Here is a 13,307-nt window from a genome sequence, read left to right on the forward strand (position 1 = left end):
ACAAAGTGAGCTGCCACCTTGTAACTTTCTTTAAGAAATACTGTGAAAAAAGCCAGCTGACCAGCCTGCGCTCTGGGAGGCTGGAGCTGTTCCCTGTGTGCCAGGCCCTGAGCCGAGATTCCATATGCATCACGCCTCATTTATCCCCCCAGGAACCTTGGGCAGGGGGAATGCTGCTAATCCCAATGCATGGAAAGGGAAGCTGAAGAGAAATTTAGGAACTTGCTCCTCAGAGATCGTTTTCACTTAAACAGAGGAGTTGGGATTCAGATCTGGGTAGTCTCTGGCTCCAAGGCCCAAGATCTCAACTGCTGAGTTGAGATTTTTTTGTGGGGGGCGGTGCCGGGGTGATGGAATCTCACTCTGTTGCTCAGGCTGGAGTGCAGTGGCATGATCTTGGCTCACTGCAACCTCCGCCTCCTGGTTCAAGTGAATTCTCCTGCCTCAGCCTCCCAAGTAGCTGGGATTACAGGTGTGTGCCACCACACCCGGCTAATTTTTTATGTTTTTGGTAGAGACGGGGTTTCACCATGTTGGCCAGGCTGGTCTCGAACTCCTGACCCCAGGTGATCTGCCCACCTTGGCCTCCCAAAGTACTGGGATTACAGGCATGAGCCACTGTGCCTGGCCTGAGTTGAGACCTTGATACTCCCTCTGGAGTGTGCTTGGTTGTACAAGGCGAGGCCTGGGGTCCCTTCATTGCTACCTCCTTGCCTCCCTTTGACCCTCATCTTGTGTATTCCCCCTTTCTCTCCCTGGTTCCCTCTTGCCTTGAAAGATGAGTAGAGAAGATGCTCTCTCCACTGCTAGGACTCCAGTCTCTAAAAATGTGGGTCCCTGTTTTTATCTAGGGGTGCATCTGGCAGATTGCAATTCCTTGTTATGCCCTCTGACAGTCTGGTAGGCAAAGTGGCTTCCTATGTGCCTCCTTCATCTTGCTGTGTCATACTCGCTCCTATCAGCCTCTCCCCTGGATCCAGGCCCTAGGCCCATGTGGGCCCTTCTGGGTCCCTCATGTCTAAAATACGTGACTCGAGCAGCTGCCCAGATACTTGTTGAGGGAAGGAATGAGGGAATGGACAGACGCCTCTGGAGACCTGCAGTGGCTTGAGAAAACAAGGACATGGGTTCCAGACAGAAGAGGAAGGAATGGTTGGAGCTGCCCAGGAGTCAGGGTTGGCGTCACTATTGATAAATGCACGGACAGTGACTGCACAGTCTCGTCACTGTGGGTGGGTCTTCACCAAGTCCCTGTTTATAAGATGCTGTTACGTGTAGTCTTACTGAATCAGCCATGGAGGGGACCATCCATCCTTCCATCCCTGGAATAGGATGATCTGTCTTCTCCTACCCTCCTTTCAAGCAATTACTTCTCATCTGTAAATTAGTGCTGCTGAGGTTTTACTTTGAGTATGCAAGTTCTGTTGAAATCATTTGTTGGCAAATATTCCATAAGCCACAGATGTTAGTGCAAATGGGATGGAGAGAAAAGGCAATGTAGCGCCTCCCCTGATAGAGTAGAAACTGGGGCCAGCAAGGGTGCAGAGATGGGCTGGGACCTGGTCCCCTGACTTCTTAGCACACAGCTTGCAGGAAAAGTCCAAAATGCCATTTTAAAAGAGCCGTATGAAAATTGCACAAAGTGTATTTTTAGTTTACAAGCCAAGATACGTTTTGCAACTGGGAAAGGGTGTCCCTCAGTTGTATTTTGGTGAAATCATGACAGCTGCCTCATCAGTAGCTTCTTCATTTTTAATTACCAGCGTGGGGTTGAGTCACAGAAGCAAAATGACAGTGCATGTTTCTCTACGCCTGTTTTTAATTGGTGTTATTGAGTTGGGGCATTGATGCAGCTGGATGAAAGTTTTCTGTATCTTCATGCACTGGGAGCTGCCGATCTCAGCAGGGCAAGCTGTCACGAGGTCAGCATAGGAGCTTGGTCCCTGTGCCACCTGGTCAGCAGGTCTTCGAAGCCATCACTTGGGATAGGCTCCAGGATAAAAGGAAGCTGAGCTTGCATGGTATTTGGCTGACACTCTCACCACCCATGACTGTCAGTCCCGGTCAGGTGACTCTGGCTGTCCCTGAGATCATTGCCACCTCCTTCCTGTGTCCTTGTTCTCTTTAAGGGAAACCACACAATAGAGAGGGGCCAAGGATGGGAAGCGCTGCCTGGAGCTAAGAGCTGTTAATAATCACAGCTGGGCAGCACTGCTATGCTTGGCTATGCCTTGGAGTTGGCTATGCCTTCTCCCTGTCAGGCCTCCAGATGCTGCTGGCACACTGGAGCCATGGTCCCAGCATCCTGAGTGACACAAGAGAGGTAGGAAAGGTGGGGACAGAATGCAGAGTACGGTTTTTTGTTTGTTTGTTTGTTTGCTATTGTCAAATACACATAATAGAAAATATGTCATCTTATCTGTTTGTAAGTGTATAGTTTGAGGCATTTAGTATGTTCACATTGTTACGTAACCATCACCACTGTCCATCTCCAGAACTTTTTCATTTTCTCAGACTGAAACTCTGTACTTATTTATTTATTTATTCATTCATTCATTCATTCATTCATTCATTTTTTGAGATGGAGTCCCGCTCTGTTGCCCAGGCTGGAGTGCAGTGGTATGATCTTGGCTCACTGCAACCCCCACCTCCCAGGTTCAAGCAATTCTCCTGCCTTAGCCTCCCGAATAGGTGGGATTACAGGCGCACGCCTCCATTCCCGGCTAATTTTTGTATTTTTAGTAGAGGCGGGGTTTCACCATGTTGGCCAGGCTGGTCTCGAACTCCTGACCTCAGGTGATCTGCCCACCTCGGCCTCCCAAAGTGCTGGAATTACATGCAGAAGCCACCGTGCCCAGCCTGAAACTCTGTACCCTTTACACACCAACTCCCCACTCCTCGCTCCCCCACAGCCGCTGGCATCTGCATTCTGTCTCTATGAATGTGACCATTCCAGGTACCGCAAACAGGGAGAATCATTCAGTATGCGTCTTTAGTGCCTGGCACATTTCACTGAGCATGGTGTCCTCAAGGCTCATCTGTGTTGTAGCACGCACCAGAGTTTTCTCCCTTTTTTAGGCTGAACCATATTCCATTGTGTGTCCATGCCAGGTTTTGTTAATCCACTCAACCAGTCACAGACACCTGGGTCACTCCCACCCCTTGGCTTTTGTGGAAAATGCTACTATGAACACGGGTATGCAGCTATCTGTTCAGAACCCTGTTTTCACATCTTTCAGCCACAGGGAGTATATATTTTTAAGTGAAAAATTTGAAGATTAGTTTTTCTAAAATTCCTTTTGATTTCCCTTGGGATAACTGCTCTCAAGTGATGGTGTTTTAGATATTAAAAATTTGAATTTCCAACATTTATTTCATAAAGACAAAATCTTATTTTAAAAAAGCTTGTAGCCTCCTCCAACATGACCTTCCTTGGTTAAGTAGCCGTGAGCTGCAGCCCAGCACTGACCCTTCTTTCTGGGGAGCCCAGGACGGGGACTGGCAGGAGCCAGATGGGCTCCCCCTGACTGCCTTTGGTGCTCAGTGTAGCTTTGTTCTCTGATCCATGATGTAAGCAGACTGCCCAGGTGTGCTGTGCACAGCCATTGGTGCTCAAGGTCACAGACACAGTCCACTCTTCAGGAGCAGAGCTGCTCTGTGCTGAGAGCAGACGTGGACTTATACCGGAGCCTCTCTCCCGTGGCGAATTCTCTAGATCAGACTTTATTGAGGATAAGGCACCCCCTACTTCTCGCATATTCAGAAAGAAAAAAGTAAACAGTGGGCCTCCTCAAGTTGGGAAAGGCTGAACCAAATGTCTCCATCCCCACTTTCTAGGACGACAGGCTGCCTGTACCCTGCAGGCGTGTTTTAGGCAGGCTACAGAGTAGTGGTAACATGTACAATGAGTTGCCATTATTAAAAACTCGGGAGAGCGCATGTCAGATCTGAATGCTGGCTTCTCTGGAGGAGTTCAGGAGATCTTGTACTTCTGGGTTCCTGGAGTCTCCACAGACTCACCTCTTCCCTACTGTGGGGTCCCAGGCTGGGCCCTGATGGCATCGGGGGTACCTCACCCAACTAGAGAGACCATACATGGCACAGGGAAGTTAGCGGGCAGCAGGGAGATGTGGCTCAGATCCATTCCTACTAACACACCAGCTGCACAGGGGCAGCCTGCGGGCAGCAGGGGCATATGCTCTGCCTGGGGGTGAAATATGGGCCCTGGGAACATGGGGCAGGGCCAGGCCTCAAGCAGCCTCCCTACCCCAGAGGTCACCTGCCCTTGAAATACACCTCATTTTCTTTCTGTCTGTTTTACAAAATAATTCCTGGATCCCATGGGCCCTGCTTTGATGGGAGGAAGGAATGGTGCAGCTCTGAGAAGCAGTCTGTCACTGCTTCTCAGCATGAAAGAGCTTTTGTCTTCAGTTTAGACCATACGTTCTTTAAGCTTTATTTGGGAAAGGGGCTAAAAGGTCTGATTACCTTGTTTTATTACAATTAAAAATTTCTTTTACAATTTTTTGAAACTATCACAAACTTACAGAAAAATTGAATGCACAGGGCAAAGCTGGTCTGACCCAGTGCGGAGAAACTAGTGACCCCGGCCCCATCAGCCCCAGTGCTCCAGTTTGTCCTTCGCATAAACAAGGACTGTCTCTGCAGAACTGTGCAGTGCAGCCACAGACACCAGGGAATTACCATTGGTCTCTTACCAATTGCAATGGCCCCTAATGTAGTAACATGTTCCGTCCGTCCCCTGTGGGTAACCAATCTGCCATGTCCTGTCTTCACTTTCCCTGAGCGGACACCCTGGTTATCCAGCGGACACCCTGGTTATCTATCTACATCTAGAGTAGCCTGTTCCCACCCATAGGCCCCATGGGCTCCGATTCCACTTTCCCCAGTGTGGGCTCCCTCCTTACCTTCTGGGTTCCAGCCATGCCTTGTTCCAGGCCACCCCAGATCTTCCTACCCCGCACACACTATGTTCTTCCCCATATGATGGCTTTAGAATGGAATTTTTCAGGAAAAAGAAGAGTTTTACAGTTTATTTTTAAATTAAAACAAAACCAAACAAAAATGAATACTCAAGAGGCATTGGATTTAGGAATCTGGTAAAACAACTAATTCTAGACGGTCATAAAGAAACCTTTGACCAGGAAATGATTTAAAATGGAGATATTCAAAGTAAGGATTGTAGAGTTTTTTCAGGTAGCTCTTTGTAGACATTGAAAATATAGGCTGAGGCCACATGTAGAAATTAAGGGTTCTCATCCGAAGCCAGACCATTTGGTTTGGCGACTTAAGGGAAGAGAAAAATGAAGTTTGCTAAGTAAAAATTAATGATTTCTCAGGAATTTTTAGGATGTTGAGCAGCTTAATTGCATAGTTTGGGTGGATATGTGTTGAAGAAAGTAATTTTAGGAGACTGGGAAATTGTGCAATCATCTTAACTTGGGTCAGGATTGTAATTATTGCAATAACAGAATGTTGCTATGTGTATATGTGACTGAAATGGGAAGCAGTTTTTAAAAAATGCTTTAAGAAATAACAACAAAATGTCCATTCTCTCTCTCTCTGGACTTGCTTAATTATAAATGCCAGGTAGCCCAGTGCTGGCTAAATATAGGTCCAGTGGTCATCTATATTTATAACGTTTTTTTCAGGCGGAAGTCACTAGAGCAATACGGAATTAATTTAGTGTGTAGGTTTTTATAGAGTCTAATTAGTTGTGTTTTTCTTAAGCGAACCAACTGGGATCAATAATATTATATAACTGAACTCAGATGACCATGACTTTTAGACATAGACTCTTTCCACAAAGCCAAGGCCCTCGGCAGATGCCGGCCCTGAAGACAGACAAGCGGCTCCGGAAGCAGGCACACTGCAGCTGCAGAGCGGACGGGGCTTGGAACATCTGTTTCCAGCCAAGGGCAGGCTTTGGGAGTGATAAAGTACAGTTGTTTTTTTTTTTTTTTTTTTTTTTTTGCAAAGTCAGAAGCCTCATCTACAGTCCATTCATCACTGAGGCCTTGAATTGAGACATTCCGTGGCTGCTTATCAGCTGTTCCTGTGTGGCAGGGTTTGGCTGGGCTGGCCTGGGGAGGTGGGGTGGGGTTTTTGCAGACTTACCAAAGTATGCACTTAGCCAGCCCATCCCCACCAACAATGCAGCCTGCTCAAGGGCTACGAACTGCACCTGTGTCTGCAGTCACGTCCGTTGGAGAGCTGAGTGGGCGGATGGACCTTTGGAACTATTTGATGTCATTTGGAGTAGATTCGGCATGCTTCTCGATGACTTTGCTGCAAATTAAACATACTAGAGTAGATTGGGCTTTCCTCCTCCATGCCTCAGGATCTTCAAAAAACATTAAGTCTTTTCTGGCAGAGTGAAAGCGAGCTTGCAGCACCCACTGAGATCTTGTTTGAAGCCAGCTACACTCGCATTTAAAGAAAAGACATGATGGGGGAGGCCCTTTCTGTAAACCTCAGGCCAGGCCTGTCCTCTTGTGCGGGTTCCTACCCCTCCCTTATGTGACCCTACAAGCCGCTTTTGCTCGTCCACACCTGTGCCCAAGAGTTCTTCTCATGGCTGGTGCATGCCATAAATGAAGGGCACTGGCCAGTTGAAGGGAGTGCCAGTTGAAGGCCTTGCCTGCCTCAAGTCCTCAGACCAGAGAGGCCAGTGGGGGTCTTGCCCAGACCATACAGCCGGCAGGTGGTCTGCCTGGTTCCTTAGCCTCCTCCCAGCCTCAGTGCTGTCCTGGGACAGGGACTGAGAGAGAGCTTAAAGACAGGATAGCAGAGCCTGGGCCAGAGGGCACTGGGGGCACGTTCACCCCACCTCTGGACGTGGGGCCTCACTGGACAGCTGGACACAGGTGGGATGGGGGGAGACCTGCTGTGTATCCTCCCAGTGTCATTTGGAGACAGAAGTCTGTTCGTTTCACCAGGCAGATTTCAAGCTCCTCTGTGTTCCAGACACAACCAGGCCCCAAGGATTGACAGACAATGTAGCTCCTGCTCTTGAAGGCTTATGGTAGAGGGAGGGAGGATGAAGGGTGTGATAGCCATGTCTGGGCAGACAGGGCCTGGGGGTCTGGGAGGGCTTCCTGGAGTCAGTGACAGCCGAGGTGATGGTTAAAAGCAGAGTAGGAGTTAGTCTTGTAGGTGTGAGGGGACTTGAGCAAGCACAGGAACATGAAACAGTGAGTGAGGGCAGGGCCTCTTACACTGGACGAAAGAGGACAGTGTGGGCAGGGCCAGGCCTGTGGCTGGAGAGGGGTCCTGGCTGGTCATGTACCCTCTGAGACAAGAAGGAATCAGGGTGGGAATGTCAGTGCAGTGGTACAGGAGAGACTAAGAGGCCAGCAAGGGTCCAAGCAGAGGGATGGGGCTGCCTGCAGTAGGGCTGGTGCGACGCGGGGAGCGGGTTTGGGAGCCATGTAAGAGCCCACTTTGGGAAGGTTTGGTGGTAGCTTTTACCAAGACAAGGAATGCCTCAAGAGGAAAGGTTTGGGGTGCAGGATGGTGAGGGTGCACAGTGTTGTTGATTCTGCTCTAGTGTGGTGGAAGTTATGTGCTGACCTAGGGGTCCTGCCAGGGGCCAGTGGATAAAGATGGTGCGGATCTGGCCCAGCCCCTGGAGGACTCAGCCATTATGGGGCAACGTGCTTAGAACCCACTTGGGCGGGAGAGGCTCCCCAGAGGAGATGATGCTGAGCTGAGCCTGGAAGGACCCGGGATTGGCTGGCAGGAAATGAAGAAACAGCCTTCTGGGCCTGCCTTCTCGGTATCTGATACAGTTCCTGGATACAGCTCAGCTTCTCTCGTGGGGGAGTTTCAGAACCCACCTGCCCAGTGGCTGTTCAGACTTCTGGAACCAGAGCATCCATCTGGAGCCAAGCCCACACCCACATGGGGTTGCTTAGGCTACTCGGGTGAATCTGACAGGTACCAAGGTGGTGAGCCAGAGATCTGGGGTTCTGAGTTAGGGCAACCCGGCAGTGGCCCCAGGATGCTCACTTGGATGTGAGAACTGTGGGAAAACCAAGGACTCACCTGGTATGTTTCACAGTCATTTGTTTATGAACCTTACATAAACACACACACCTGGATATGTATATACACATGTATATACACAAACACACACACACACACACCCCTGAATATATATGCAGTTGGCTCTCTTTATTCATGGGTTCCACATCTATACATTCAACCAACCTCAGGTCAAAAACATGAAAAAAAATGTATGGTGGATGTATAAACTATTTTCTTGTCATTTTTCCCTAAGCAATATAGTATAACAACTATTTCCATAGCATTTACATTGTATTAGGTATTATAAGTAGACTAAAGATGATTTAAAGTATTGGAGAATGTGTGTAGGTTGTATGCAAATATGATGCCATTTTATATCAGAGACTTGAGCGTCTGTCAATTTTTGGTATCTGCAGGGTGGCCTGGAACCAGTCCCTCACTGATGCCGAGGCATGACTGTATACATATATATACATCTGTATACAAACACTTGCACATCCATATACATATGCGCACACACACACATCTGCATATGTGTACACGTGTGTACAACACTCACACGTTCTATACATCCACACATGCACACATACTCATTTACGGACATAATGGAATAATGTGTACATGAAACGTAATATAGATCTCCCATGACTTCCTTATTGAAATGAAGGAAAGTGCACACATGCTGAGGGTACTGGTTCTCTGGGAAAGAACCTGCTGCAAAGGACAAGGACCAAGGTGCCTGAAGTCCCCCATGGCAAATAACAGTCTTAACTGTGCCAAGAGGCAGAAGGTTCAACAGTGAAGAATCCTGACTATTCATTGACTAAATGAATCTTGAACAATTTCACTGCTCTGTGCCTCAGTTTCCCCATATGTAAGATGAGGACAGTCATAACATCTACCCCTTACAGTTGTTATGAAAATCAAACTTATTCATTCATCTGCACTCCAAGCTTGCTGCCTGAAGTGGGGCGTGTGCCCGGCAAGCATCAGCTGCTCTTGTAATGAGCCAGAAGCACTCAGCAACAGTGAGGAACCCTGGCTGGGGGACCGGTGAAGGAGGGGGGGATTGCTGTTCCCTACTAACTCTGTACCCTTTTGTACCTTCCATATTTTGTGTCATGTACACATATTACCTATGTTTTCTTAAATGTCAGATCATCTTGTTAAAGAGGATTACACTACATTAAACTCTCTTCACTGTGAGTTCTTTGATCTCATTTCTCCCATTGTTCTGGTCAAGAACATTTAGCAAGGTTTGTAATGATGTTTTAACGATGTTACCAGTTTTATCAAGTAATGCATGTAATCACCTATCAATGTTGAGTAAAGAAACATGAGCATCCTGTATTCAGCAAATTGTTTATTTTCTTGAATGGTGCACGAGACGGGCTCTAATTAATTCATTGTGAATATATCATGGGCACGAAAGAGAACAAGAACATATTTAAATTTCATGTTATGACATTAAAAAAACAATGCCTTGCAGACTAGCAGTCAGATTCATTGATGAAGAGCAGGTGGAGGTCAGGGGAGGACACGGGGCTGAGCAGGACTGGGAAGTAGCCTGGGATGGTGGAGGCAGCGCCTCTCGTCTATAATCAAGGGAAGGAGGAGGCTGCCAGGACCCTCCAATAGTGACAATCTGTGGAAGCCACCACTCCTGATTATAAAGGCAGCTGCTCAGGCACTGGCTGGAGAAGTGGTGCATAGTCAATTAGCTGTGAGCACAGGAGCAGAGCCAGCGCCTGGTGTGGACAGTGTCCGAGGCCACAGCCAAGCAGCAGCCACCCAGGATGTCCAGGCTGCTGAGCAGGGAGGAACACCTGCCATCAGGGCAAATGCCAGATAAAAAAAGAACCTCACTTTCCCTGGAAGATTATTTGGAATTTTGTCTTTAGGCTGCCCCCTTCCTGAGTCCAGCCCTGTCCATTTGACCCTGAAGAGGTCCTGAAAGTGTGGCAATCATTTTAAACCCTACTTGTGTATCTATATGTCATTTAGTATCACATTTTGTCACCTGCTTGTCTGTGAGCAGAATGGGGAGGCTGCTGGTTTAGGAACTGGGAGCCCCACAGTGTGACATAGTCTTAACCTCCCTGGGCCTTAGTCTACTCATCTGTGAAATGAGGACATCTCTGTGGGTCCTTCTCACACCCTAATCTGTGAGTCAGGGCCAGAGGGCAGCCAGGTGTCCTTCATGTTGAACCAGGCCAGTGGCCACATCCCCGCAGGTGACCCTGTGTGAGCCTGGGGGCCTCACAGCCTCGAATCCTGTCCCCCTTCCCCATGAAGGCACCCAGAGTTGTGAAGGAACAGCCTCCCTCATTGGGGAGGGGCAGGACCTCCTCATACCTGGGGTGGACCCTGCTGTGGTAGGTCAGGTGAGAAGCCTAGAAGGGATTAGGTGGGTGGGGAGGAGGAGAGACAGCGATGGCTGTATCATAAATGCAGCATCATCCGGGCTGAGGAGACTTTCAATGGGCCTGTGTTCCTGGGCAGCTGCCCCTGCCTCCTGCTGTGTCACCCTTGGTTCTTTCACTGGTTTTGCCCATGATGAAAACCTCGCGCTCCTGACCTGATGCCTAATGTTTCGAGGGGAGAGCAGAGGGCAGGATCACATGAGTCAGACAGAAGGATGGGGCCTCTTGGAGCATCTGACAGGAGGTTTATGGAAAAAGCACGGCTCAGAGACTCAATGAGATGCTGAAGATCTAGGCTTGCAGCCACACCTGTTTATCAGCAGAGTCACTCAGTGTATGGACCGCCGCTTCCCAACCTAGAGAACCCATGCTTGACATCAGAGACTTTGGTGAACTCCCCAGATACTCTCAGCAGCAAATGCTGTACATCACAGGCTGGCAACCTTTTCTTTTTCAAAGTTCACATATGAACTATTTTATCCTCGTGGGCTCTAGGATCTCTGTTGCAACTACTCGACTCTGCTATTGTAGTAGGAAGGCAGCCATGAACAGCAGGGAAAGGGTGGGTGTGGCTATGTTCCAAGAAAATTTATCAAAAAACAGTAGGTGGATATATACCCCAAAGAATTGAAAGCAGGGACATGAACAGATATTTGTACACAGCAGCATTATTCACAGTAGCCAAGAAGTGGGAGTAATCCAAATGTCCATCAATAGATGAATGAATAAACAAAATGTGAGGTATGCAGATAATGGAAGATTAGTCAGCCTTAAAAAGGAAGGAAATTCTGACACATGGTACAACACTGATGAAACTTGAGGACATTATGCTGAATGACATAAGCCAGTCACAAAGGACAAATGTTGTATGATTCCAGCTTCTTCTGCAGCTGGCTTTGCAAGAGCAGCCTTGGCTGGTGTCCCCTTCTCCCCTGCAGTGGGAGCATCCCTCCCCATCCCCCCAGCTCTCATGCTAGGCAGGATATAAGTGTCCAAACAAATGGAGTTCTGGCCACTGCTGCCTCCAGGGGTGGTTGGCCTGGTCAACTTTCTGGGGACTGTCTGTGCCTTTCCTGGATCGTTCATGGAGAACAGTTCACATCAGCCCAGACCCTGGGGCCTTTGCAAAGGATGGTCATGGCTGCCCCGGGGCGGGGGCTGGATGGCTTTGGGACTGGCCTTTGAGGGGAAAGGTGGCTGCCCCAAGCCTGGCTTAGCCGTTCAAAGGCCAGGTGCTGCCCTGAATGGCTTCCAGGGCTACCCTGACATGGGCCTGCTAAGAGTCAACAGTTCTGTAATTAGTCTGCTTCTTTGCCAGCAAGTTTTATTCAACTCTTAGTTTCTCCATGTCCCTGACGGAATTGACTTGAATGCCCAGAGTTAAAAGACCAAAAGTTATGTAATATCTCCCAGGGTTGGTGGCAGCTTATAAGCAAACATGTTGATTAAACACTGCTGCAAGTTGAGACTCCATGATTGCCTCTGTTGCTAAATAACAGCTCTAGTGGGTGAGGAGCAGCCTTTTGACACATGTGGCAATTAACTTTGTTGAAGAAGTGAGCAAGGTGACTTATATGTAGGAAGAAAAATAAAAGTGCTTGTGAGAAAAATAGGGCAGAAATAATGAGGTTTATGATGGCAGAAAAACGTGAGAATCAGAATTGCAGGAAACAGTGTATCGAGCACTTACTACCTACCTGTTGGGTCTCAGCTAGCTCTTTCACACATACCTATCTCATTCAAATTTTGGAGCAGCCCTTCAGGGTGGTGGTTGTTAGTCTCATAAGGAAACAGAGAGGGTAAGCCCAGGTCACCCAGAGGGAAGGGGTCAAATTAGTTGCAGACCTGGATTTGGCTAAAATCTAAAGCATCCCAGACCCAGAGAGGGGAGTGGAGGAGCCAGAGAGAGAGCTCCCAGGACCACCAGCATTTGTTGAATGCCCACTAGGTTCTAGGCACTAAACTAGGCTCTATATAGGTGATTCTTATTTATTCCTCATGACTATCTTAGTATTTGATATTCTATGGTTGTAAGCAACAGAAACACACTGGAGCAAGCTGAAGTAGAAAAGGGAGTTCTTTATTTCAGAACAAAGTGGTGTCTCCTAAACCCAAGAACAGGAGACACCCAGGCTACCAGGATTGCTGGAAAGGAGAACTGAAGGGTAGTAAAGGGGCTCGGAGGCTTTCTCTTGCACTCCTGCCTTATCTTCTTGTGCAAAGATGTGAAAATGGCCACTCACAGTATCCAAGTCCCTCCAGGTCTCCCCCTGGGCCAGTCAACTCTGTTGAGGTCAGACCATAGCCGACTAAATGGCTATGTATGAGGTGGGAGCAGCCAAGGAGTTGTGAGTCGGGTAGACTTTAGTCCTACTTAACTTTTAAAGGTAAGTACCTTTATCCCCATTTTACACATAAGGAATTGAGATTCCTGTGAGTCAAATATCCTTGCCCAAGGTCACGTGGCTAATCTTGGTGGATAGGTAGGGAGGGTTTGGACCAAATTGTTCTGACTCAAAACCCATGTTTGTAATCATCATATAGAACTGCCGTAGAGGACCATTAGTCTTAAATTTACCCTTTAATCAAGCTGGAAAAGAAACTAGGATGGTTTAGCCTGGGAAGATCAACTTGAGAGTCTATATGATATTCAGTCCATCTTGATTTTAAAATCATTTTTGGAGGATGGTGATCAACTAGCACCTCTCTACAGCCAAGAAGCAGGCTTCCGATAATAATGTCCCCATGCTCAAGCCTGGTCAGACGTGAGGGTGAGCTGGTGCTACAGTGAGGGCCAGCCCTTCTTGAAGGTCAGGGGCTGGGCCACAGGGCTGC

The 13,307-nt window shown here is 48.1% G+C and overlaps 1 protein-coding gene across 9 annotated transcripts in view; it reads left to right on the top strand.

Annotated features, from left to right (window-relative positions):
- Positions 1-13,307, top strand: part of LOC105499242 (proprotein convertase subtilisin/kexin type 6) — a 188,565-nt gene that overhangs the window by 33,659 nt on the left and 141,599 nt on the right. The gene's annotated exons all lie outside the window — the stretch shown is intronic.

Source organism: Macaca nemestrina, chromosome 7 (genome assembly GCF_043159975.1).
Source record: "Macaca nemestrina isolate mMacNem1 chromosome 7, mMacNem.hap1, whole genome shotgun sequence".
NCBI classification, from domain to species: domain Eukaryota; kingdom Metazoa; phylum Chordata; class Mammalia; order Primates; family Cercopithecidae; genus Macaca; species Macaca nemestrina.